The 22657-nt window shown below is 39.4% G+C and overlaps 1 protein-coding gene across 4 annotated transcripts in view; it reads right to left on the bottom strand.

The window, feature by feature from the left end:
• MEGF11 (multiple EGF like domains 11) overlaps window positions 1–22657 on the bottom strand; it is a 256450-nt gene that overhangs the window by 136870 nt on the left and 96923 nt on the right. The gene's annotated exons all lie outside the window — the stretch shown is intronic.

A 22657-nucleotide genomic window follows, 5' to 3' on the forward strand; every position in this document is an offset into this window, starting at 1 on the left:
TTAATCCTGTTTGTCCTGGACATTTAGAATACTTCCTGTGAGTGTGTTTACTCTTTATTCATTACTCTTTTGGTTTTCTTACTCAAGAAGGGGTCATTAAGTGTTTTTTTCTGTATATGATTTCAGTTTTGCTTCCGACTGTGAAAACAGTACAAGGTTGGAGGTCTTGTTCACCCTTGGATTCCATGCAATTTTACATAGCTACAGACTATGCTCTGGCTTATAAATTCAGGCTTTAAAACCTCATGGGAAGACTTGTTTGTGGAAGAGCAAACTCTTGCCATGCTAAGTATCTCCAGGCATAAGCATATGTTTAATTCTACAGCTCAGCTTTGTGGCAGGTGTAGCAACATACGCAGCAACATAAGCAGACCAATGTTGAACCTCGCCGGTTTTGATGCAATCCAGTGCTTTTGGAAGTTAGCAGAAACCCTGCAATAAGTTGATATAAAAAGAGATACCGGAAAAAAATCCACAATAAAGAATGAGCTTTTCTATCCCAAAAATGTGGTATGCGTATGGCGTTACCTGCTAGCATATTTTCTATTGGCCAACTATTACGTACTTTGTGACAGGTCACAGAATTAACCCGTCCATGAGACACAGAGTCCCCACCACACAGTGCAGAGGTTTCAGTGTTCCCAGCACCAGACTGTATTCTTCATCCGCCCTTCTGCTTCTTCCTGACTATTTCATTTTCTTTATTCTTTCCACAGTGTGATCAAACATTTGCCTGCATGCACCAAAAAGAAATTATTGAGCTGCTACTCTAAAATGCCAGGGCTAAGGAGCATGTACTCTGTTGTACAGTGTATCTTTTTAACTCACACTGCTGCTCTGATGATTAGCTAGTTAATGCTATGAAGCGCTTGGAACAGGAAGGCTTATAGTTATACAAATGCAAGTATCCACTGATTATTACCATACAATGTCAAGCAGAGGGGCAGCTTATAGAACCAAAGCTCCATTATGAACTCCCAAATATGGAGCAGATTCACCAAAGAAAAAACAGAATTCCTACTTAATATCTTCACTAAATCCAGTCAAAATTTATCTATGCTGGGAAACTGTGGAGGACAGTTTCACAACTGGATCACTCTTTAATAGTGCCTTCTAAACGTTGACTTTAAAAATGTCATTTTTCTCTGAGCAAAACTCAGCTGATCCAAATGTTTCAACATTTATGACTGGTAGTAAAATTCATACTGTTAAAACACTGAAGATTTCAATGTTATGCTAATGGAGAGAAGGTGAGCTGGTAAGAGGCATCTGCTTCTTGATAATAATTATCACAGTAATTAAGTTTTGCCATAGCTGTTAAAATAAGAATCCAGTTTTGACATTTATAAGAGTGGCATTATGAAAAGCTGAACTCAGAGTTATCTCTTTATCACACAACTAAAACAATTACAGATGTTCTATTGATGTATGCTGTGGTCCTCTTCTCAACACAATAATTATCTTTTAATGAGCTCGCATTAATGTAAATTGGATTCATCAGGAAATAAATTTCACAATGAATATGAGGCACTCTACAGGTAACCTTTCATGAAAGCAATGCAAATACTAATCTCAATCATTTGTGGACTGGAGATAGCCTTTCAGGCTCAAGACAAGACAACTAAAGACAGACCACATTGTTTCTTCACATTCTGGGCAACTCGAAGTTTTCATGGAAAATAGCTGAATTGGCAAAGATTTGTCTTTGGTAAATAGTTTGTTAATAATGCTCATTTCATTTGGTTCTCTATTCCATTAGGCCCTTATTCATCTCACAGAGTCATTTGTGGTGTGATACAAAAACTCCTCTTCTTGAGATATTCCAAGGACGCTGTTTGGGGCATAGCTGTGCCCTGCTGCTTCTGCTCTGCTCCATACCAGTTCTGCCGTGTTCTTAACGTTGAGATCTCTAAAAATTAAGCTGGATAATAAATATCCTGCCTCATATCTGCATAAGAATGGAAAAGAAAGAATAAACTAAAATGTATTACCAGTATATAAAAATATAATGTTATGGATATATTACCACAAATAATTCTGGTGCTTGAAGTCATTTGACAATCTCAAGCAAGCCAGGGTGAACAAATGTTGGTAAACCCAGGTCCTTGCCTAATGATACTTTTCAATTTGTGAGTTTTCTGTTTCAGTTTCTGAAGAATTAAAAGATCATTCATCAATTTGAAATACAGACTTTCAAAGCATTCAAAACTCAGTTTCCAAAGATGTCCTGTTGCTCTTAGAAGGACTGATATGGCTAACTGGTTAATACAAAAAAGCAGTTCTTATAAGCAAAACAAATGAAGGAAATGACCGTTGCCTGTTCTGGTCACCTTGAGTAGCACAACTTTCAATAGCAGTAGGATATTTAAATTAGCCCAATGTGTACATGTTGGTCAAGAATCCTACACCTGACAAGGTCTACAAATCCAGCAGCAACGCTGAATGCACCATTTACGTGTTTAAACAGTTGTTTCACTATTAAAACAACAAGGTGCAGAACAAGGAATGCCCTCTGAAGGTATCTTCGTAGTCTGTCTCCTGGTTCCACAGTTGTCTAATATTGACAACCAAATAAATAACGTGCTGGTTTTGGAAGAAGCTGTATAGCTTTTGTGAAGTCTTCAGCCTAGGACCATGTATGGGGCTGCTGAATCACGGCCTGAACCTCTGATTGATCACCTGAGGCGAGCAGTGAGTCAGCCACGGGAGCACAGCTGAAGGCAATTCTCCTGTGCTGCAGGAAGGGGTGGAGCCTGGCTGCACCTCTCCTACAGCCACTTAAGAGCAGACTGCCAGTGGGAAAGGATCTCTTCTGGAGATCTGCTCCACCAGAGTTTCCCATGTGAGCCTGTGTTACGGGCGAGTGTACCTCTTGTTTCTGCTTCCTGCTTTGGTGTAATAACATCATAGCCAAGCTCTCTGTTATACCTTAACATCTGTATATTTGTTAATTGTACACTGCTATACCATAACATTGGTATATTCATTAATTGTACAGACCATAATGAGTTATTAAACACAAACACAGACAAGAAGGTGTGTCTAACATGAGTCACTGGGGTGACTATTCCTATTATCCTATTCCTACCCTATTCCTAAAATCCCTATTTGTTACACTAAAAACAAACAAACCAAACAAACAAACAAAAAAACTATACCAAAACCAACCAACCCATACCCTCTGAATTAAAAAGCTCAGTTAAAGGTAAGGCTGAGTTTGTAACAGAATATGAAAGGGAAGCAACTCCCTAGAGAGGTCGGGTAAGCCTTTGCTCAAATTGTAAAGTGATGAATGTCCCGATCATTCCTACGGTCACTGTAAAGCAAAGGAAAATAAGATGTTGGGCAGCTTGCCAGAGGAAATTCATCCTATCGTTATTTGTGTTCTCTTATGGCGCTGGGCTGAACATGATATGCAAAGAGCTAAAATCAGCCTCTGCCACAGAGAGGGGTCTGAGGAGCTGAGGCTGAGATGCAGAGGCGTGAAGGTGACCTGCCCTAAGGTACATGAGTTTGTTCCCAAGCTCTAGACGTCAATAATGTTTAGCCAGAGTTCTATGTGGGTTCATGCAGCTTATCCTGAAACCTCTGCACATCAACTAAGAGATGTAAGATGAGAGTACATGTATATGCACGCTACATCCATGCCAACAGACTACAAATTACTTCAGGTCCGTTCTGAGGACTGACATGACTTCACTGGTATACAGCCTTCTGCAAAGAATGATTTTCTCCTGCGCTACAATATTTAAAAGAATATTCATTTAATCACGGTGACTACATCAGCTATGTTTTCCCCTCTTTAAAATGGCCCACTGAAATTTGTCAGGATATGTATAAATTGAAATGCATGCAAATTGTGTACATACATATAGATTCTCACAGATATGGCACAAGTCTCCATTAAAAAACATTCATTTCCTTGCTGCGGAATTTGTCTGCAGATTCTAAATGTCAATATTATCCCCAGTGAGAAGAGAAAGGAGGTTGAAAGGTTGGCAGTTTTAGAAAGCTAATTGCCATCCGTAAATTGGAGTTACGAACACACATTTTTCTTGCAGCAGCGAGGCACAGGAACACTGCAATTTTAGGTCGGGTTGCATGACTCAGAACTTACAGAGCCATGCTTTGTATTACTGTGATCATTACAGGAAATGAATTTCTGTTAATGAGAAGGTGCATCAGTAGATTAAAAGAATATTCTTAACAGTTTATTAATAATAGACCTTTAGAAAGAAAATGAAGAAAAGTCTCTGTGTTACAGATCATTCCGTTTTCATCAAGGATTTGACCAATAATAAATAAGTGCCCAGGACTAAAAGACAAGCTTTAAGAAAAGATGTCAGAAAGTAACAGTCTATTTGAAGCAGCAGTGATCACCAATTTGACTCCATATGGCATTTTTGTTGCACATCAAAAATGGATTCATGTTAGTCAGGAACTCCCTCCCCCATCTCCAGTGCTAACCAAAACTGAATGCTGAATTTTTTGGCACTGAGACAGTGTAGTGGATGGAGCATTTTAAAGGTTGTGTGTTAGATTTTCATTGATCATCAGCTGTGTGTCTGTGGACAAAACAAAGGCACAGAAATACACTAATTTGTATCCAAAATGTATATGCCATTCCCTTTAAAAATAGCTCTCTATCAAGACAGTTTCTCAGGGATATTTATTTGGAATCAATCTCGGATCTTCAATAATTTTTAATACATTGTTCCAGCTTTTTAAATTTGACTTTGAGAAGACTGTCAATAAATATGTGGTTACCTGTGGAAGACAGCTTTCTGTGAATGAAGGGAGTAGGGATGTGTTGACAGTCACAGACACCAAGACCATATGCATCCTAATCTTATCTCTAGCACATACTGTGAACCTCATGAAGTCGATGTAATATTTAAATGCATCTCAGCTGTGCAGTTCTAGAGCCATCAGATCTCTAGCTCCACGCCTCTGCTCCATGCATATATTCTCCTTGCTAGGTATTCTGTAATATTAGATACTGCAGCGTAAGCACTTCTTGGTAAGAAATTCCAAGAAATTCTACCTGGTGTTTGCAGAGCCACTGGGCATTCAGACAGGAACCTTAGCTGAAAAGATGCCAAACTATAAACACTATTAAGGCAAGATCTCTGGTGTAAAGGACTTCTGTTTTCTTCTTGAAATAAGATCCATCTCCCATGCTCACTATGAACCCTTATTAACCCACTGACCAATTTCAACAGCCTTTAGTAGACTGGTAGAGTATCCAGAAATGCTACAGTTTTAAGGTTTTAAGAATGACAATGAAACAGAAAAAGATGATTTTATTGTTGTCCTGAGGAAAAGGATCTTCTTTTTAAGCATCAAAGGATTCCTACGGGGCTAATCAGTTTGAGGGAACATTTCTATATTTGTCTCCAGATCATACAGTGCATAGTGCAACCAAGTGCTGGTTCCTGACAGGGGCTGAAAAAACACTTCTCTAAATATTAGTGTCAGCATCCCTTGGTTGTCTACCAGTTAGGAACAGCAGAGGCGTGGTATCATCTAATAGAGCAGCCTTTCTATAATCATAGAGGGATCACTGCTACAAGTGCAGCCCAGGCACCAAATCTGTCGTTTGCCTCTGCGGAGATTAGAGGTGTGACAAGTGTGATTTGAAGAAACACACCATGATGTTACAATTTCATGCTCAGTTTGCCATGCTTACCATCAAGCAACAGGAAAAAAAAAGCCCTCAGCTGGTAAACGGAGTAAATTTGCTATGGAAATCACTGAGAGAAGATAAATATAGAGTCCTACAATGTCATTTTTACAGTCAATTTTCTTTCTGTAACTGAAGTTTATATCAAAAGAAGGGAAATTACATAAATATTTCATCTGGACTGTAATAGTACTAAATTAGGTGCTCTACAGATGATTTATGTCACGTAGATAGGCTGTCAGTGGCAAATGTAAGAATTACAGTAACACTGAAACAGAATCCTCCCTAATTCATGTACAGTAGTGAGAGCTTGTGCAATGTTTAAGTAAACATTTTCTACAGATATTTAAAGCAGTTTCAGCCAAGTAGTGTATTGATGCATTACAGTAACCATCTCCTTCTCATACACTTCATTTTCAGTGAACTGGGGTGCTTTAACGTTAAATCTTACACGAAGTTCATTTAACACCATCACTTAGGTGAGCACATGTAAGCATTACGTAGGAGACAAACTGTCTGTGGTCCTACACCAGGTCACTGGTCCCACCTGGTGATGGGGTGGAGGGAGGCTTCTGCCAGTCAGGGGTTGGAGTCATTTGCTCCAATCACCAGGCTCAAAGCAAGGCACTGTTTGAGGCCTTGTCCACCAAGCACAGCAGAGAAAAGATGAGCCATACAGTTCATCTGTCACCACAGAAAAGCCACGTTTGCTTCCTTCTTGGTATTCTAAATTAGAAGCAGATGTGAAAGGTGGATTTTTCTCTTTGACTTTTTCCCAAGTTATACCTCTACTGACACAATGGGAATGAAAAACTCTTCAAAGATCCTTACTACATATGTTCTGTTTGGTGAAGCCACCAGCAGAAGCAAATCTTTTAAAGCCAATGCCTCCAGCCCCTACAAACAGACATTTGTGGAGCAGGCTATGAAGGGATAGCAACCAAAGTCCACCTCCAAGTGGCCCCAGAGGGAGTTCAACACTTGCTGTGCACTGTGAACCAGAGTTTTAGAGCTGCTCGCCCATCCAAAGCCTCAGAGAGGTCTGAAAGTGGCCTCTTCCCAGAGATGCAGTGCCCCATGGGGCCATGCTAATGGGTGCTGTTCTGGGTACTCTTCCTTACAACTGTTAATTCCCTAGAGAAAAAGAAATCACTGTGTGTTACCTCTTCAGCAGACAGGACTGCAGTGTGTTCAATCAATCATTATTCAGCAGGAAAAGTAACGTGTTCTGTTACCTGCAGCAAACGCACAAATAGAAGCAGAAAAAAGCCCTTCCCAGTGCCCATGACTCAGTAAGGCTATTTCGTGTTCTTTTACATTCTTAAGTAATATCTAAAACATCTTTCCCCTATTAGCTGATATAGCAGTAGTGGCAGATGCACAATAAATAATACATTATACAACAGTACTTCAAAGGCCTGAATAGTGCAAGTGCAGTATCTTTCTTAGATTCAGTTTATTTAATGCTTGCCATCAAAAGGGTGTGTGCTACTTATTTATTTATTTTTCAGCTGGGTGCTTTGACTGTACATTGTTCTCGTTTTCATTCTATTGCTTGGTGACCTGGCTGCTCCAGTGAGTGCAAAGGCCATTTGAGAAATAAAATGGATAGAAATACAGTTATTAATCAGCACAGCTTACTGAAAATGAGCATGCTGCACAGGGCCAAGCCCCAAGGAGAGGAAAAAAGTCATGACATTTCCAGGAATGCCACCGGGAGCTTTGTGGCAAACCCTTGAATAATGAGATAAGAAGGAAAAATGAATGTGGCTTGAGTGGCCTGAGGGGTTAAAAAAATGCAGTGCCCTGTCTGTGTGGAAAACTTCCAGAGTAACTTAATTGTGTAACTTAACTGCACAGTCACGTCTTAACAGAGCTCTCGCAAAACTCCATTGGTTCCACTCGGTTTCGTCTTCTACTCAGATCTTTACCAGAGTAGCACTCCAGAACCATGCCAGCGGTGAGAAAGCAAAACCACCGAGCCTCACAAACAAGCTGCAGGGAGGAGACAGTGGCTAACAGTGGACTGAGAAAGAGGGACCTACCAGGGCTGTCAGGTCACTGTCTGCTGCTACCAGTGAGAGGCAGGCAAAGAATGATACTTCCCAGAGCGCTGGATCTGATCAGATGGCTCAAATCCCTCTGCAGGGGATGCACTTTGTGCTATAAACAAGCCCGTGAAGCAAAGTCATCCAGTGACAGGACATTCAACTCATAAGCACAGAACGTGGGCTGTGACCATCTGATGCATGACTCCGGTTTTAGAACCACAGCATGCCCTGAGTGAGACGTGCGATTGCTATTGCCATCAGGTGCACATCAGTGCAGTAATTGTTTCTTCAGCATCAGTCCCAAGGTGCGATATGTACCCGATGTTGGAATGCAGCCCTTGCATTGCCTGCTGTGAGAGTACATTTCTGAACAACCGGCTGCAATTATACATGAATAACAATTTCAAATTAACAGCCGACTGACTTTACAAATCTCACCTCTACAAGACCATCACGTACTCAAAAGCTCTCAGAGGTTTATATATATACACATGCATGCAAAAATTGATCCCAGTGCTTTAAAAGGATAATCGGTTCACAACTTCAATGCACAGTAAATTTTTTTTTACTGTATCAACCACATATTGCACTGTAGATTAAAATAAGAATGTTGTAGCATAGCTTACACCACAAGTTATAATAGATTTCTAAGTACTATATGGATATATTTGTCTTTTCTTTTATTTCCTCGTAAGTGATGCCATTATGGCTGCCATAACTCATATTTACTCAACTTCTAGGCTGCTGGCAATAGCTCAAAAATAGATTTTGAGAATTTATATCATACACGCATCATGAGAAGGCAACAAAAGAGCACAGGTAAGATTTATTTACATTGAGAGGCACCATTCATCACGTTCATTTTCATGCTAACCCTGTCTCCCTAAGCAGAAAAGTCAGTCACCTGCCTTGCAAACAAGCTGAGGACTTTGCATTCCCATCAAGCCTAACGGAAACTGTTCTGTGACTGTCTGTATAACTTTGGACTTGGTTTTCGCAAATAAATTCCCCCAGGAACACTGTTGTATTCCCAGCATATTCACTCCTGAAGCTGAAGGACTGGTTTCTAATTCAATATGCACTGCATGTGGCAGAAGATCTCCTTTCAGCTTCATATACTGGAAATTCATCTAACAGCACCTAGAGAAACCAACACTAATTCTGCAAGGAGATCAGCAGAGACATCACTGAAGTCCTTGGAAGTGTGTCAGTGGATGTGGACACCAGAGCTGAACCAGCAATACTTCAAGTGACGTTTCACAGAAATAGCATCACAAGACATTGGCATTCTACTTGTAAAAGTATCTTGTAAGGGTACAATTGAATTGTTATCTTTTTTGGAGAGTGAGCTTTCAAAGGCAAGGCCTGTTCTCACACTTGGCAGTTGAAAAATGTGCTCACACAAGAAGCTAGTGAATACTGCAGGTAAAATGTATGAGCAGTGAGTGCAGCCCTACCAGCACAGAGGTCTGCAGAACTACGGTCAGCTGTACGAGGTACAGACAGGGTGCAAAACCTGAAGCCTGCTTCTCCTTTTGTGTGCCACCTTTGTTTGTTAAGTGACAAAGCAGAAGATATTCATTACCTTTGTGTTCCAGGGTGTTTGCTTTAAGACGACTTTCCTTCCACCTATTATAAATGTTCATAAATCCAGAGTGAAACATTCAATAAAAAAGGAAGATTTGCAGTTACAGAGAGAGCTCAAATAAAGTTCATGGCTTCTAAGTAATGCAGCTTTCAATTACCATACCCTTTTTAAACTGTGAAAGATGTAATGTTAATCAAACATGTAATTTGCAAGTGTTTTTCTTTAGTAAATGTCATGTACAAGTAGATATTTAGGATGTAATGCACAAAGTAATTGCAGATAACTTTCCATGGTAATATTTATTTACATTAGAGCAGACATGAATATTCCTGAAACAGAAAATGAATATTCTACACAAAATCCTAACCCCAGTGAAGTCAATTCCAAAGCTCCCATTGCCTTCCAAGACAAGGATTCCAGTCTTTATCAAAGTCAGTTTATTTACATCTCCTTATTAAATAAGAGTTGAAAATTGAATTAGCATAATGGAGTTCTATTCAAACTTTCTCCAAGGTACAAAAAAGTAACTGCTAATGGTGAAACCTGCCTGGACACCAGAAGAATGAGGATGCTCTGAAGACAGGTCCTGTTGGGTGACTATAAGTGTATTGTGTTACATTTCAGGGTTTGGATGCACACGTTCCCAGGATCATGTTTTCATGGTAGCTCAATGTTCTTCTGTTTTGGCACCCAGATCAGGATTAAAGCTCTTAGAAATTTGTTGGGTCACTCCAGTTAAATGGCTTACAAGTCAGTCCTCATCTTGCTGGGGCATCCCTCTCCATGTTACTGGGTTTAAGTAACAAGTTGCTTTATGTGGCTAATTGCAGAATTCAGCTCTACAAAATATTGTATTTCTACTTTCAGTAGAAGAGTGCTCTTACAACAACTAGAAACTAGCTGCTTTACCTAACATGCAGACATCAACAGGAGAATATTTTAAGCAGAAGTGCTGACTGACAGCAATGCAAGAGAACTGGGGAACTATCAAAAAGATGAGGAACTGGATGCACCCGGTGCAAAAACAATCTTTACATTCATGGGAAGAAGCTACATAGTGTGAACTGCAGACTTCCAAACTGCCTGCAGAGGTCAACTCCTGGGCTGAGTTAATAGTTCAAAAGTGACTGTGAAGTTCTAAATAGGGGCTTTCATCAGAACAAATATTCTTTCAGAAATTTTTTGCCAATGGCACATTTAGAACTTCTGCAACATCCTCTTAGGAAGACTGAAGAGTCTGTTGTGCGTTCTGCAGTTACATACACATACTGCTCAGCATCATCACCTTTGCCCTCCCCATCTATTTTCCTAGAAGGCACCTGCAGTTCATTAGCTGCAGAGCGTTTATACACCAGAACATCCAACACGGACAACTGAACCCTGGCAGTGAGTGCTGTGACTCGTTTGAGTGCCAGTCCCACACCAAGGATCTGGCATACAGTGCCCAATGCAGAACGATTGGAACAGCATGTCTGACATCAGATTTCAAGCTGTATTTAGCAAGCAGGAGGCAACTCAGATACTGTGCATGTCATGTGGCTGAATTCCTAGTGCATCTTACATGGTTCACACTGATATTTTCAGCAAAATAAGCAGAACACCCTTTTTTTCTTACTACAAGCTACAGAATTCACGGCAAGGCAAGATTTACAGTGAGCTTTCACAGAGGCTTTTCATTCTCTTATTTCTTTCAAAACATATTCTACGATGTTTATATTATTTAGAGTAGGAAAAGAGGCCTCTAGACATGTCCACTATTTTTCACCCTTTTAAATGTAGCCACTATGCTTGCTTTTCTTCCAATCCACAATGCTGTTGCCAGCAAATGAGCATCTACAATGGAAGACTGAGGAATGAGGTGAACGCCGTGTCCTTGGTGCTGAGGGAAGACCGAGTGACCACAGGAATCACAAAGGAGGCTGAACCCCTCCCAACAAAATTAATGTTGGTACTGTGATTCAAGTATATAGAGCAATTGTTACATCCTGCTAGGTGTAATTAATGCACCAAAATAAATTAAATTAAATTAAAATGCCATGTAATGTGAAATAACTTCAAGTAAGTAAACTCCATAGCAGGTATTAAGTCCTACACGTGTGGAATTTCTGCAAGAACCTGGCCAACATATTCTGGACTCTGATAAGTACCCCTTTCACCTTGGCAAGATTTATTAACAAATCCTCACTATCAGGCTGAATTTCATATGCTTATGTCCTAGGACACTGCTGGCAGATTATCTGATTTCTCTTACTTGAGCATACTAATGTCTTCAACTTTTGCTCAAATCGCAGTTGGGTTGTTTCTATTACTCATCCACACTTCGACCCCACATTCATCATTCCCACAGAAAACTGGAAAAATGATCTGGTTTTGGTGACATTGGTGTCCTACTCCATTTCCACCAAAGCATGACGCCCATCTTTCCCTCCATCTTACTACACAGAAGAATCTTTTGCTATTTGTTTTAATAGTCTCTGCCAGACATAACTCAAACTTGACTTTTGGAAAATCTCACTTTATCCCTAACATATCCTGATTTTTAAGACAGTTTTGTCTGTTGAGGTTCCTTTTTGTATTCCTTACAGATCTCTTCTTATTTCTACCATCTTTTCCTTTGATAACTAACACAAACTTGGTTCTGAACTTTCTAGCTACGGATTTCTGGCACTGCTGATTCCTGATGATTTTATAGAACCTGGGCTTTGGGGCATCTATCACATTACATTTCTTCAGGGTTCCAGGCCAATGTAATTTCCAAATGCATTTCCCCTGTTTTGAAGGTTAGTTTTATAGATCCGTGATCTTTTGCTTTTTATCTCCCCTATGTTTAAATGAACCAAATGATTATTGTTTAGTCTGAACTTATTTGCCATGACTCAGGCATTTATTCTATCTTCATTATCTATCAATGCTACATCTGAAATAGTATTTTCCTGGCTCAGTAATCTGATGACAGGAATATTTACTGTTTCAGTAACATATGTTATCCAAAATATATAAGAGAAATTAAAGCTTGGAAATGCCACAAGTCCTAGAAATATTTCTCTCTGTAGTAACATTTGACAGGCCTCTATATAAAGACAGCCAAGTCAAGCTCTTAAGCTGCAAAGCAGACTCCTAGCACAGTACCACTAGAAACTTTTAGCAGCCTTTCTCACAGTGATTTTGACCTAACCAGATGTTGATGGATCTTTATTATCTTTTATTTCTCTTAAGTTGGTCATAACCCTACAGCATAATGCTACCCTGTCAGCTTAACTGTCTTTTATATATAAACTGCAGCAGAGTGGCTCTATGTATTTTATCATATAATTACAGAATTTTGCACAAGAGCTTATGCTGTCACAGACAGTGCTTCTTTGCACTCAGCATGTGATGAAACCTTTAAAATCATCAAGCAAGTAAGAACTGAAGTAGTCTTGCCTTCGTGAGAGTGACTGGGACCTCAAACTATGTCTCTGTGGAGAATCACAACCGGAGCAAATCGGTCAGGTCCTCGGGTGCAGCTAAACTACCTTGCCTTTCAGGCTGGGAAATTCAATTTTCCCACTGCAGCCCCACACATATGGGGAGGGGCCCTCTGATTTACCCCCCATACAGGCACGTGTCCATGCCCTGCCCTGCAGAGGAGCAGCTGGCTGCAGATAGCACCAAGCCAGAGCTCTCACCTTGCACTGACTGAGCGTAGCACATCCCAAAAGAGTTTTAACTTTGATCCCCCAAGGACAAGATCCACAGGTATATTTTTATCCAGTTGTATAATATTTTTACGACTGCATAGCACGACAGTTTACAAACACAGCAGGAAGGAATATTCAGTTTTTGTGAATGTAAGTAAAGCATTTCCACTACGACTCTGGGAGGGCTGCATGCACGTGAAATACAAGATCAATCTACCAGAGAGTTTTGACATACAAGGACTTTATGTTTACACTTTGGCTGATGTTTAGCATGCTGCAGTGCAGCAAACAGAAAAGTGTAGTTGAGCTGTCATGTAAGATAATTGATTTTGACAAGACTACAAGTTAATTCATCACTATTTCGCGACTTATTTGGAAATTCTTTGCATCAGTGTCCCAGAGGACAGCATGTAATCGCTTGTAAGCTGAAATTAGGTCCAGAGTTAAATATCATTAAATCTCAGGTACAGCCAGAGCTCAGCATGTGACTACTAATGCGCTACCTTCCCTATTACATCAAGGACACAACTGTAGCAAAGGTTATGAAGATTATTGCTCAAGTTGCAAATTGCTTATAACTAGAGAATTAAGTTGAGACACATTTCCAGGCAGCCTACAAATGGGTATAAGAGAAATTCCACTGAATGGATACCTTAAAATCATTAACATCTTCATGTACTCACATTTTCTTGCATTTCTCTTGCACGTACTCACAAAAAAAGAGAAAAAAAAACCCTCAACCTCTATGTGAAATAAAATAAGGGAAATTATTAAACCCAATCTTTGTACTAATATAATCAAATTAAACCATCATTCACGTTAGCCACTCTAACATTTCATTATAACAGAGTATGAAGGATTGGTAGATATTTTAATACTGCATTGCAAAGAACATATTGTTTGACAGTTTTATTTCTGACCATTAAATATTAATTGCTGAACAAAAGGACGCATAAAAAATTACATTGTACACAAATAATTCAAATCCCTGCAACTAGAAAGAATATTTGCATACTCGCCTTCTTTCAAGCCACAGCTAATAAGAGCATTTTGGCTAGGTTTTGGGTATCTAGCTACTCATTTCAATCAGAATGGAAGCACAACTGCAGCTAGCATTTGATTTACATACTAAAGTGAAGGTAATGGGCACAGTCCAAATATCACACACAGCTCTGAAATGGCAATTTAAGAAGCAGCTCTCAGCAATTCTAAAAATTTCAGCCTGAGACCACTGTCTATTTAGGGTCTTTTGGAATGGCATTAAAGGTAATGCATCAATAGATGATGCTGCTCTGATACAGGCTGCATCTCAGGGCTCCCCACCTACATAAAGAAACACTGGCTGCTCTCTTTCTTGGTGTGATGAAAGCCCTCCCTCAGCTGAAGACAAGGTCAGAGCCGTTTGAGAACTGTTGTGAGTTATGTGTCCTGAAATGGCAGTGGGGAGCAGGCCCTCCACACCCTCAAGCTTTACTCAAAGCAGGCTGCAGAAGCTCCAAGCTCTTTTTTTCCGAGGCACGAACATACTGTTCACGGGGCACGCAAAGAGACTTGTCCATGTCTATTTTGATCTCTGACATGCACAGTAAACAGCCTTACCAGGAGCTAAATTGAAACTTTTCTCTAAAATCCATCTTAGTTTCTTGCTAGAACACTACAGTAAGAAGACCTAATATCACTAATTAGTTTTTAATGATCACAAGCAAACAAAAGACACTACTAAGGAGGTGCCATGCTCCAGGAGGCTCAGCGCAGTAAGTGGTCAGTCAGCAACTTAATCATCCTCACCTGTTCTCAAAACCTGCCAGCACTGGAAATTGGTTTGAGCTTAATTTCTAAAGAAATGGAGACACTGTTCATTTTAATTAGGCTTTTGGAGCTACTGAAAAGCTACTGGAAAGCAGGCTCAGATGGTGACTGTGATGCTTCCAAACAACAATTACAGATTTTGCAGGAACAGACCTCTGGCCATTAATAGAATTAAAGTGAATACAACTTGTCTCATGTTTCATAGGCTCTTACCACATTTTAGTAAACGCCTTATGAGCGTTTACACGTCTCTTTCTCTTCCCTCTTCTCCTTCCCCCCCTCTGCTGAAGTTCAAACATAGAAATATATTACTCGAGTCTCCTGGGGTGTCAACTTGGTATCCTTTGCAAACATCGAATTCTCATAAGACAAATGACATTAAGTAAGTGCTTCTGACCACCCATCTCTGTTTTCCTTCATATGATATGCAGATCCACAATTATATGGAAGGGACACCACCATGTGAAGCCAGCGGCACACTTGGCAGTTTCTACTTCAACAGTGACTCAGCTAAGAAAGTAAAGCATGCTGAATACTTGGTATTATGTGCACATCCTGAAAAAGCAGGATATCATTTTGAAACGCATTATATTAATCCTTCTGTGATATCAACATTGCTGTAGACTCTGGGCCAGGCTACCTAAGCAGCACCAGAGCGCTGTAGAGAACACGAGGCATTAAAACCCTGAATTGCTCTGCTTGAGAAACATTTAGTTGCTTTTCTGCAACATCTTACTGTGGGTAAAACAGTAGGCAGCTCCTTGAAACCCACTCCACCTCCTGCCCAGTGGATAATGCAATCAGGAAGGCAGCTCTCCATGTGGAGCTGGGAGCTCAGGAGGCCTCTCAGCCTCCGGGTTCTTGTGTGGAAGACCTGGGGCATGAGCAAGGGTATCTCACCCTTTTCTCCACCCAAGAGTTAGGTGGCATTAAGGGCAATATTTCAGGGAAGTAAGGAAAAAAAATGGATAAAATCAGAAAATGAGAGAAAAATGGGATGGAAGGGAGAAGATAGAAAGATAGAAAGAACCAGGGGGACAAAAGGCATTGGAGCACAGAGGGTCATCTCCCAACCTCAGCCTGCTGTAGTAGCGGCATGTCCTGACCAGGGCAATTTAGAAACTGGTGATATTCACCATGCCTGACTCTAAAACCCAGTTTCCTTTCCAGTGAGTTACTCAGGAAAAATCTTAGCCTGTTCTCTGGTCTGCATTTATTTGAGAGATTAAAAAGTTTTAGAAATATGACATTGTTCACTGTGACTTAGTTTCTTTAATGAGATACAGGGCTGCACTCAGCAGCTAAAACAAAGCGACTGATTCATGTTTAATGTGTCCAGAGAATCATCGTGTTGAAAGACTGACATAAAAGGGTGAATGAGTCAGGAAAAACCAGAAAGCCTCATTTAACGTGCCATTCTGTACTCGTGTTAGCTATCAGATGTCCCTTTGTTAACAACAGGGGGCTGCATAGAAAGTATTCTGGTAAGAGATTTTGAGACTTGAAAAGTCTGGAGGCACCATCAGCCAGGTGCTGCACAAGTTGCTCCGTGCATAGAAGAACCAATCCCAAATATGCTGAACATCAGATTTTGGGATTGTATGGGTGATGTCAGCAGGAACATGCAAGCAGACAAAGGACATGGAGGAGCTCTTCACCTCATTAATTGAAATAGAATCCCATTACCAGGTTAGGCCAGTGTTTGACACCATTTTATCAAGCAGTTATGCACTGATGTTTACATCTCTAGACAAAAGTGAAACAACTAAGTCCAACAAATCTGTTTTTTTCCCTTAAAAAGAAAAAAAAAAATTAACCCCAGTGTAACTTTCTCTGTACAATTCATTTGATTCTGGAACTTAATAGCTTTTACATGTTTACAGAATTCTCATAGCCTTACAATGCTGACCTGGTGGCCAACTTTTTGTTCTTTAAATCTTACCAAAAACAGTCAATATCTGCAATTCATTTCAGAAGAACAGTGCTTTGCATTAGGAAGTTAATGTACTGATTAATTTACCTAATTACAGTAAACCAAACAATCCTGCAACCGAGGCCAGTCTGTTCACTTACTTAAAAAGTAATTACACACAGCCCCGGAACAGAATCAGCTGCGAGATATCTGAGGGCTGGGTCATAATAAAATTTTAAACATTTCTTCTGGTCATGTTTCTGTTTTTCAAGTCTGTCTCTTCTGAAAAACCAGAGACTAGTTTGACATTTAATTTCCATTTCTGTATTGAACCCAGGAAAATACATGGCTCTAGAGGAAGATACTGAGAGTGAAGTAAACATGAGCTAATCAGTCATAGAGTCGCTGGATGGAAATGAAAATGCTTTCTATGTGCAGAATACAGAGCAAATAAAGTTCAGTCTGCGCAGAGAGCTCACACCACATCAATTAACGACTGAAATCTCACCCAGGAGCTGGACCTGGGTCCTATTTTGAGATCTTCAATGAAAAGTAAGTACTACAGGGACAGGCCCTCATAATTCTCCCCACAGCAGTCTGGGCGTCACTGGAGGTGTTCAGTGTACAAACTTACACTAACAAAGTACTTTTGTCACAAAGGTGCTGCCGCCCAGATGGGGTACTCAGAATGTGTCCATCCCAAATCCCCTTTTAATGGAAGTGTGGAAAGAAATCCTCAATGAAGAAAAATAGAATTTTGAACCTAATTCACTGTAATCCTGTGTTGACTTTCCTGAATGTTATGAAACTCTCAATCTCCTATCAAGCTACATGACTCATACACCTGTGCTGACCGCTGCTTATTTTATTAAAGAAATAATTCAGTTTCAGGATAGAAATGTGGAAGTTCTGTGTTGTGCAGCAAACGCAGGGAGCATCTTGATCAAGATTGGTACCCAGCTCTGACACAGAGCTTTATAATTTATATTTAACATTTTATTCTGCTATCCCTATTATTGGATGTGTGAAAGAGTTGCAGAAAAGATAGAATTTGGAATTCTATCTTTATCAAAGCACTGAGTGGCAAGATTTATCTGCAAACTATGAGTGAAGCCATCCTGTAGTTTAATTTGAAGAACTGTCTGGTTAAATGACAACTGGAAGGAGTGCCTACTCAAAAACCAGTCTTGTTGGGTTAGACATAATTCATTTTTATGGCTTCTTAAAGAAACAGTAACGAGCAGTAAACATCAGAAATTTGTCTTCTCTAATCTTCAGCTTGAGAAAAACATTTGAAAGTAAGAAACATTTTGGTTCGTTCAAAATTCTCATTTCCACTCAGAGCCCTGTTTACTCTTGAATTAAAATGGCACAAGTTTGATATGAATAGAAGCATTCAGGATAACAAACCACTGATACTTCTGCCTTAACATCAGGCTGGTTTGAGCACCAAGTGAGAATCAATTACCTTTGTATTACTGTTAACTAACATAATAAAACAATTAGAGAGTTTTCTGACAAATTCAGAAAGGATGAAAAACTGTTGCAAGCACTAATACTAAGAGAAGACATTACTTTCCATATTGCCCTTTTTTTTTTTTTTTCCTTCCCAATGTACTTAAAATAATTTCAGTTTAGAAACTGTACTTTAAAGGCTGAAAGACTTGTGCAGGGAATCTAGCAGGGCACAGAACGATTTAGAACAGATTTTTAGTTCCCACTGAAAACACAGATGGAATAAAATGTTATTTCAAGAGTCAATTAAATTAAAGAAAGAATTAGTACTTAATTCTGAAAGCTGCCCTCAGAAATTACAAAGACAAAGGCAAAAATGATACAACAACAGAATAACAGCTAAACATCTAAAGCCCGTGTGGAAAAGTAGGCACATTTAAATATTAATGAATCAAGTATTTATTGAAATTATCAGAGGAAGGAAATGATAGCATTTTTTAAAGTGTAAATCTCTATAATTTGACCTGATGATTCTCATCTTGACTCTTCCTGCTTATTTCATCTGAACTGAGCAAAAGCAAAACCACACAGACCATTACTGGGGTTTAAACTGACAAAAGCTGAGTTTCTGTTGTCATCTGTAGGCAAATAGCATGCAAGTCCAGAATAATTCCAGTTGCGTAGTTCTGCATTAATAAAATAGTGAGCTAAATGTGATGCAGTGCTCCCGAGAAGCAACACCTCCTTTACAACAGAGGAAATGAAGCAAAAGGGAATGAAAAGTGAAAAAAAAACCCAACTATTGATCATGCAGATACAAAACGAAGTTGGGACAAATATTAGTGTTGATTATTTCCTTTCCGTTATCCACAATGTGTTTTTCCTCACAACAAAGAAGAAGTGGTTTAATATCACCTATCACTCATATAATGGATGAAGCGTGAAAGATGCCTTCAAGCAAGTTAGCAGCTTGGCTAATTTGTCACAGTCGTACACAAAGGAAAAATGCACCTCTTAATACATTTGAACATATTGCATCCTGGAAGAACAACCCAACATCTGGACATTTATAATACAGTCTGCAACCACATGACTGTATGTCAAAGTAATTAATTAACATCACTTCTTTCTGCCAGTTAGAAAACATGCATTCACTATAGAACACACACAACATTTGATCTTATTAATTTAGTGAGAACATCTATTTCTTCTTTCGAAGTTTTCGTGTGGAAACCTCAAAACACCAGACAAAGGTTAGGATCACCGTTTTATAAAATAGTGAAAGAAATACAAAGAGAGAAATGGGTGCAAATGGACTGTCTCAGAAAAAAAGTTGGGAACAGAAACCTCCTTTCTTGAATACAAATAAGAAACTCTTGTATTGAATTCAGCAGTACCCAAAATCCATCCCCTCCAGAGAATTTCCATGTCATTTTGGGATTTCAGAATGAGATTAACCACATAACTCTTTGGATAGAGTCACCATTAATAAAGTTCAACTCCCACATACAAGAGGATTCCCACTGGCCTTTGGGATACTTTGACCTGCTGCTTATGTATTCTATGTTTTCTATCATAACTAGGAATTCAATAAATCCTCTCTGCTCTAATTCAGAGATCACTAAAGTTATGGGAATAAAATAATTCATGGAATCACAGAACTGTAGAATAGTTGAGGAGGAAAGGACCCCTGGAGATCACCCAGTCCAAACCCTCTGCTCAAAGCAGGGTAAGTCGGAGCAGTTTGCCAAACTGTCTCCAGCTGAATTTTGAGCATCTCCAAGGACAGACTGTAATCTCCAAGCAACCTGTTCCAGCATTTGATCACCCTTACAGTAAAAGGTGGTTTTTAAATGCTTAAATGGAACCTCTTGTATTTCAGTGATCTCAGTAATCTGTGAATCTATGCACTCTGAAGAGGGCTGGGACCCAGCTGCTGAGGACAAAAGCTATAAGACTGTCTTACTGGTCTGACAGAATGGCGGTCCCTAAGAAACCCAGAACTGGGTTGCTGCAATCAGATGCTACGAATAGCCTAAATACTAGGAACTTCTGAGTTGTGACTAAAGCAATTCTTCACCTGAGGATGAAATCAAATCCAAGCTCTGTCTTGAGACTCATGATCCAAATGTAATGTAATCCCACCAGTTCTGGAAGGAAGAGACACCACCTTCCACCAGTATCCCTGAAGTAGAATCTGGATGCCATCTTTCAGTAGCTGGAATTTGTCCTAGAGGGCAGATCTAAGATTCATAGAAGCATTTTTTTACAGCTGTTCCAATTAAACTAGTAATGTGATTATGGAGCACTAGTAGGTTTAAGTAGACGATGATGCAAAATCATGTCTCCATAACTGCAAACCTTGCAATCCCTACGGAAAAACGGACCTTCCATGTATATCTTTATGTTTTTCTGCAAACCTGCCTTCTTCTGCAGTCTGGGTTTCCAGGACTTGATTTTTATTTAGGAAATTACCACTGCAGCCTAAATAAGACACGATACCAGATTTTGGTCCTTGGCTAAAAACTCCAGTGCAACCAATTTTCTAATACTGTCGCATAGTTAGATCACTGCAGCTTGATACAAAGGGTTCATAAAGGTGAGGTTTAAGCAGACAGTAGCGAAAGTAAGAAATCCTATTCCTATTCCAAATGTCCATTGCTTCATGTTTTAGCTGATTCTGTTAAAACTTGCATTTTGCAGGGTAATTTCAATCAATCTATACTGCATTTGACATACATATTTTTTAGCATTCTGGACAGAGTTATATCCCTACCCGTCTCTGGCTTTTACATAAATAGGCTTTTTATGATAGGCAGGAAAGCTTCTGAAAATGATGAACTGCAGAGACTTTTCTGTTGACTGACCACCCTCTAGGATCAAAGAAGAGTGTTTTATCTCTGTTCTTTCTGGATGATGTCCACAAAGATCTTCCTGATATAAAATAGTCTGAGTAATAATACACACATCATTCCTATCTGACATTTACTGTTGTTTCAAACGGGCTCTAAATCTATCTTGCATAACACACATAAGGTAGGAAAGTGGCTGAAACTTCTTTTTAAGAAGTAGATATGGATAGGAACTTGTCCCATACATTTTCCATTTTTTGCCTTTCTTTGTCCCTTTAAGCACGTCTCTGTATAGCAATTGGTCTCATTTTATTTTACTCCACAACCCAGAAACTCAACATGTATTGCTATCACCTGATTGTACTCATCATTTAGTTCATTGTTCATATTTCTAGAGTTCTTGTCATTACAAAGAAAGTGACACCCAAATATGTGACACTTGGGTCTCTTCCCAGCTTTCTGACAAATGGTATTCAACTGGGTTTTCTTGAACAAGATTCAGGTATTTTGAACTCCTATTTTCAATCCAAAACTTTTAGATATTCTGCTGGGTTAACACCAGCATGTTTTATAAACAACATCCTGCAGTTTTTCTGGACTAAAGCAAGTCTTCTGGAGCTGTAAAGAAATGACCGAGGGATGTGCTTATTATAGAGTACACATTCAAGATGTTTAAATGGTAAAAAGAAGGGTTAAGACTGGAGATGTAAAATGTTTCCTTGAGTGCAGCAGTACAAGTGAACTTTTGACTGTAGAAATTTTCCTTAATGTGCAAAATTTCTGATATTACCCTAACATTTTTGTCAGTAAAAACATAAAAACTGGTGGTTAAAAACTGCACTTTTCTTGCTTGCACTACTTTTCCAGGCCAAGAAAAAGCAGTTTTGGCAGTTGAAAGCTCCATAAGTTCCAGCATCCCACTGCAATATATCTTGTTTAAACATTAAACACTGTTTATTGAAGCTATAGTGCCGATGACTACCATAGAATAGATGTTTACATCCCTGCATAAACACTTTAATGGGTTTCTTTGCCGGTACCAAAAAGACAAATGCCACTTTAGACAGAAAACTTCATCTCTAAATCTTTCTTCTGCCTGATTATTACCGCTAGTTTGCAAGCATCACATTCTTTCTCACTTCACTAATGTTTTTTGCATGATAAAAAGCATTCATTCAACACCTCTGTTTTTCCTGTTTGAGGCAATACCTGGCACATCAGGGTTTGCCTCCCCTTGATCTTTGCCATTCCTTTTGTTCTCTCAAAGTAACAGCAATTTTCACCATTATTGGCCTGGCTGTACTATCTTCTCTTCCACCACCATTCTATTCTCTCCTCCTTCTACTTTAATTTCAACCAAATTTGTACTTTCTTCTCTGTAGAATGAGGCATTAACTGCTCACAAGTCTGAAATGGTTAGTGCCTCGCATGAACACTGAAGTGTTCGTTTTGCACAACTACTGCATTTCACCATTCATTTTCTCAGTTCCATTTCTCTGCACTCTTCCTGTCCCCAACTGCTTCTGCCTATTGCCTCACCTGTTACTTGGTTTTCCTCTATTCCCCCCACATTCTTCCGCTGTCATACCTCAATCTTTATTTTGTTCTCTGTCTATTCTATGCTTCC

Source organism: Meleagris gallopavo, chromosome 12 (assembly GCF_905368555.1).
Source record: "Meleagris gallopavo chromosome 12, MGAL_WU_HG_1.1, whole genome shotgun sequence".
In the NCBI taxonomy this organism is placed as follows: domain Eukaryota; kingdom Metazoa; phylum Chordata; class Aves; order Galliformes; family Phasianidae; genus Meleagris; species Meleagris gallopavo.